General features: G+C 42.5%; 1 non-coding gene across 1 annotated transcript; it reads right to left on the bottom strand.

Annotated features, from left to right (window-relative positions):
- Positions 1-212: 212 nt before the first annotated feature.
- On the bottom strand, positions 213-319 carry LOC133037528 (small nucleolar RNA R71). The gene has a single exon (XR_009687615.1). It is a non-coding gene; the product is annotated as a small nucleolar RNA R71 (small nucleolar RNA).
- Positions 320-6,000: the final 5,681 nt, after the last annotated feature.

Here is a 6,000-nt window from a genome sequence, read left to right as displayed (position 1 = left end):
CTAACCTGCATCTCTCTAACTTCATGGAACTTTGTGAAACTTTTAAAGTTAATGGAGTTAGTGACGATGCTATTCGACTGAGACTGTTCCCATTCTCTCTTAGAGAACGAGCCAAGAGTTGGCTAAACTCCTTGCCACCCAACTCTATCGCCACCTCGAATGATCTGGCAACGAAATTCTTGTCAAAGTTCTTTCCTCCAGCCAAGTCTGCAAAGCTGAGAGGAGAAATCAATAACTTCTGCCAACAAGATAATGAATCTCTCCATGAGGCTTGGGAGAGGTTTAAAGATCTGATCAGAAAGTGCCCTCACCATGGTATAGAGAAGTGGATGCTGGTCCACAACTTCTACAATGGGTTGGTAGGAAACACAAGAACTTTAATAGATGCAGCAGCTGGAGGAGCCTTTATGAGGAAGAGTGCTAATGAGGCCTATGATCTATTGGAGGAGATGGCTCTAAACAATCAACAGTGGCCAACTGAGAGGAGTCAATCAAAGAAGGTAGCTGGTGTGTTAGAGGTTGACGCCATCACAAAGTTGACAGCACAGGTTGAGGCATTGACAAAGATAATTGCAGGGCAAGCTAAACAAGCCCAAGTTGTGTGTGAATTATGTGGGGGAAGCCATCACTTTTCAGAATGTCAAGCTGATGTGGATGATTTGCCAATGGATGAAGCTAAAGCCATTGGGAATTATTCACAGAACAACAACAACAACTATGGGTTCAACCAGGGTAATAACCGAAGAAACAGTGGGTTCTATCAGCAACGAAATCAGAACCAGAATCAGAATCAACAGTTTAATCAGCAACAAACCTCTGGTGGAAATTCTAGTTTCCAGACAGATTTACTGCTTCAATTCATGACTGAAACTAGATCTTCAATCAAAGACCTGCAGACACAGATGGGCCAACTAGCAACTCAAGTAGCAACCCGTCCTCAAGGGAATTTGCCTAGCACAACTGAAGTAAACCCCAAGGAAAACTGCAAGGCAATTACCCTGAGAAGCGGTAAAAATTATGATGGTCCTGAAATGCCACAACTAGTGAATGGAGAAAAGGAGAATGAAGAGCAACCAATGCCAACCCCAACACCCACTTCAACGAAGGCTACTGAAAGTCGAACACAACCACAGCTGTCCCCACCAACTAATAGTGATCACCATGTAAAAATAACATACCCTCAAAGGCTTAGAAAGTCAAGCTTAGACAAGCAGTTCACCAAATTCCTGGAAGTTTTCAAAAGACTTCACATTAACATTCCCTTTGCTGAAGCTTTAGAGAACATGCCAAGTTATGTGAAGTTTATGAAGGAAATCTTGTCAAAGAAGAGAAAGATGGAGGATTATGAGACAGTGGCTCTAACTGAAGAGTGTAGCGCCATCCTACAGAAGAAACTCCCTCCTAAACTTAGAGATCCAGGGAGTTTCACTATTCCTTGTACTATTGGAAAAATTGAGGGAATAAATGCACTTTGTGACTTGGGAGCCAGCATTAACTTGATGCCTCTATCGGTGTTTAAAAGATTGCAGTTGGGTGAAGCAAAGCCAACAACAGTAACTCTCCAATTGGCGGACCGATCACTAGCCCATCCTAGAGGAGTCATTGAGGATGTGTTAGTTAAGGTTGACAAGTTCATCTTTCCAGCTGACTTCATCGTTTTGGATATGGAAGAAGATAGCAATGTCCCAATTATTCTTGGGGAGACCATTCTTGGCAACTGGCCAAGCCTTGATCGATGTTCAGAAGGGTGAATTAAAGCTGAGAGTCCAAGGAGAAGAAGTGGTCTTTAATGTGCTAAAGGCTATGACGTACCCAAAGGCAAGTGATAACTGTTTCTTCATTGACTTGATTGATGAAATGGTGAGTGAGAAAAAGCTGCTAGATGATCCTCTTGAACTAAGTCTAACTGAAGATGAATTGACGGAGCAAGAAGGACAAGAGGTCATGGGTTATGTGAAGTGGCTTGATTCCTATGGGCCCTTGAACAGAAGATATTTTGAGGAATTGGGAGCAGTTCCAAAAGAGCTAAAGCCATCTACTGAAAAGCCTCCAGAACTTGAATTGAAGGTGCTTCCTAGTCACTTGAGGTATGAATTTTTGGGTCAAGATAAAAAGCTGCCAGTTATTGTTTCAGCTTCTCTCTCTGATGTGGAAACTGATAGACTTTTGAGGGTACTCCGAGCTCATAATAAGGCCATCGCTTGGACACTGGGTGATGTTAAAGGAATCAGTCCTTCAACAGTGATGCATCGAATTCTCATGGAAGACAATGCCAAACCAACTATTGATGCTCAACGAAGACTCAATCCACCCATGAAAGAAGTTGTCAGAAAAGAAGTAGTTAAGTGGTTGGATGCTGGAGTTGCTTATCCTATTTCAGATAGTAAGTGGGTTAGCCCGGTGCAAGTGGTCCCGAAGAAAGGTGGAATGACGGTGATCAAGAATGAAAAGAATGAGTTGATTCCTACAAGAACAGTCACTGGTTGGAGGATCTGCATCGATTATAGGAAACTCAACAAAGCAACAAGAAAAGATCACTTCCCTTTGCCCTTCATTGATCAAATGCTAGACAGATTAGCGGGGCAAGAATATTACTGTTTTCTTGATGGATATTCTGGATACCACCAGATAGCTATAGCACCTGAAGATCAGGAGAAGACTACTTTCACATGTCCCTATGGTACCTTTGCTTTCAGAAGAATGCCCTTTGGCTTGTGCAACGCCCCTGCTACTTTTCAAAGGGGTATGATGGCTATCTTTTCAGATTTGATTGAATCTTGTATTGAAATTTTTATGGATGATTTCTCAGTGTTTGGTTCTTCCTTTGATCATTGTTTGGAAAATCTGGAAAAAGTACTAACAAGGTGCGAGAAGTCTAACTTGGTGTTAAACTGGGAGAAGTGCCACTTTATGGTAACAGAAGGAATTGTTCTTGGGCACAAAATTTCAAAAGCAGGAATTGAGGTGGATAAGGCAAAGGTTTCAACAATAGAAAATTTGCCACCTCCAGTTTCTGTAAAAGGAGTGAGGAGTTTCCTAGGACATGCTGGCTTCTACCGCAGATTTATCAAGGACTTCTCCAAAATCTCAAAACCTTTATCTAGCTTACTTGTAAATGGTGTTCCATTTGAGTTCGGAGAAGATTGTTTAAAAGCTTTCAAGATTTCAAAGGAGAAATTGATTACAGCACCGATAGTAACTTCACCGAATTGGGAACTGCCGTTTGAGTTGATGTGTGACGCTAGTGACTATGCCATTGGAGCGGTTTTGGGTCAGAGAGTTGACAGAGTATTCCACACAATCTACTATGCTAGTAGAACTCTGAATGATGCTCAATTAAACTACGCCACTACAGAGAAAGAAATGCTGGCAATAGTGTTTGCTTGTGACAAATTTCGACCCTACTTGATTGGAAATAAGGTAATTGTCTACACAGATCATTCAGCAATCAAATACCTTATGACCAAGAAGGACGCAAAACCAAGACTGATTCGGTGGGTACTTTTACTTCAAGAGTTCGACTTAGAGATAAAAGATAAAAAGGGCACCGAGAACCTGGTAGCAGACCACTTGTCAAGATTAGAGCTGCAAGAGAGTCAGAATACAAAGGAGGTACAAATAAATGAGCAATTTCCTGATGAACAACTCTTTAGTGTGAGGGAAAACCTGATGGTACCGTGGTACGCTGACTATGTTAATTTCTTGGCTGCAAAAATAACTCCACCCGAGCTTTCGCGTCAACAATTGAAGAAATTCTTTTCTGACGTGAAACATTACTATTGGGAAGAACCAATCCTCTACAAGCACTGCGCTGATTAGATTATAAGGAGATGTGTGCCTGAAGAGGAGATGTATTCTATCCTAAATCACTGTCATGCTTTACCATGTGGCGGACATTTTAGTGGAAATAGAACAGCTGCAAAGGTGTTGCAAAGTGGATTCTTTTGGCCAACGCTATTCAAGGATGCTACTACCTTTGTAAAGGCATGTGATCGTTGTCAACGAACAGGTAATATCTCAAGAAGAAACGAGATGCCTTTAACAGGAATTTTAGAAGTTGGATTGTTTGATGTGTGGGGAATAGACTTTATGGGTCCTTTTCCTTCATCCTTTAGCAATCAGTACATTCTTTTGGCTGTTGATTATGTGTCTAAATGGGTCGAAGCTTCAGCTACACCTCAAAATGATGGAAAGACAGTTCTCCGCTTCTTACAAAAGAACATTTTTACTCGTTTTGGTACTCCTCGAGCAATAGTAAGCGATGAAGGGAGCCACTTCTGTAACAAGCAGTTTGAAGCACTTCTTTCAAGATATGGTGTCCGACATCGAACTGCTTTACCATACCATCCCCAAAGTAATAGCCAAGCTGAAATTTCTAACCGGGAGATTAAGATGATTCAAGAGAAAACAGTGCAAAGATCAAGGAAAGATTGGTCAAGAAAGTTAGATGACGCACTGTGGGCATACAGAACTGCTTTCAAAACACCGATTGGCATGTCCCCATATCGGTTGGTGTTTGGAAAGGCTTGTCATTTACCGGTGGAGTTAGAGCATAGAGCTTTTTGGGCCATGAAGACTCTTAACATGGAACTAAAAGCTGCAGGGGAGAAAAGACTGTTACAGCTGAATGAGCTAGATGAGTTTCGGAACGAAGCCTATGAAAACGCAAAGATATACAAGGAGAGAACTAAAAAATGGCACGATCAAGGTCTAATACGGAAAGAGTTTCAACCAGGGCAGCAAGTGTTACTCTTCAATTCAAGGCTGAAACTGTTTCCTGGAAAGTTAAAATCAAGGTGGTCGGGACCATTCACGGTGGTCAAGGTGTTTCCTCATGGAGCGGTGGAGTTAAAAGGAGAAACTCCAACAACTTTCAAAGTTAATGGACAGCGTTTAAAGCTCTACTTGGGAGGTCAGTTTGACCAAGCCAAGTCCGCCATGATCTTGGCGCCACTTTGAAGTGCAAGGCTCAGCGTCCAGCTGTATGACGATAAAGACAGCACTTCTGGGAGGCAACCCAACTATTTTAGTTAGACTGTTGATTATGTTTTAGTCTGCTTTAATATAGTTAGTATTTTCAATTTTTAGATTAGTACCAGACATTATTGAATCGTGAAAAGCGTGAAAAAAAAAATTAAAAAAAAAGAAAAAAAAAGGGCACCAAAGAGGACTAGGAATGTTGAGGAAGGTTCGTCTTCAAACCCACCACCAACGGGTTTTGATAGAACCCGCTTTGGCAGTATCGAGGCCCACAATCGCTTCGTAAGGTTGAAGAATAGAGCTTATATTGAAGATCGGGGTATTGAATTCCCGGAAAATCCATTGAGGCGCCAACCTCGGTTTGAAACAATCAGAGCGCAAATTGAAAGGATGAAGTGGGGAAGCTTTGTGGATACTCGGGGTCGGGCTAATGTTACTATGGCCTGTGAATTCCTTGCGAATTGGCCCGACCGCCGGAATGGGGAAGTGAAGGTGCGTGGAAAGAAAGTTCCCGCCACTGCTGATGCATTCAATGTGATGTTCTCTGTCCCAGATTACACTAGGGAGGAACAACACCTCCGAATTATTGAGGAGGAAGAGCAGTTTGATATGGTGGATGTGGCAGAGACAGTGGGATTTCCTGGGTTGAGGTTCCATGACAATGATGGCACCGAGGGGTCGCCCAATATTCTATACCGGTGTGAGCTGAACCCGGTGGCAAAAACATGGCTGTACTTTGTGAGTGCTCGGTTAGTGCCCAACAAGCATTTTTCCGATGTCCAAATGGATCGCCTAAAATATGTGTACGCCATAATGAAGGGGTACAACATTAACATTGGACAAGTCATAAGGCAAAGCATTGACCAAATCGTGCAAGGAGCCACGGGAGGTGGTTTTGGTTTGGCGGGAGTTATCACAGAACTCTGCGGGGCATATGAAGTTCCCCAGTTAGAGTATGACAACACGGTGTTGCCACTTCGCAAGATGGACATCGCCTTTGTCAACAGGCTGAAAGAGCCA

The sequence above is a fragment of the Cannabis sativa genome, chromosome 4 (assembly GCF_029168945.1).
Source record: "Cannabis sativa cultivar Pink pepper isolate KNU-18-1 chromosome 4, ASM2916894v1, whole genome shotgun sequence".
In the NCBI taxonomy this organism is placed as follows: Eukaryota; Viridiplantae; Streptophyta; class Magnoliopsida; order Rosales; family Cannabaceae; genus Cannabis; species Cannabis sativa.
Note: the sequence above shows the minus strand (reverse complement) of the source record. Positions and strands in the feature narration are given on the sequence as shown.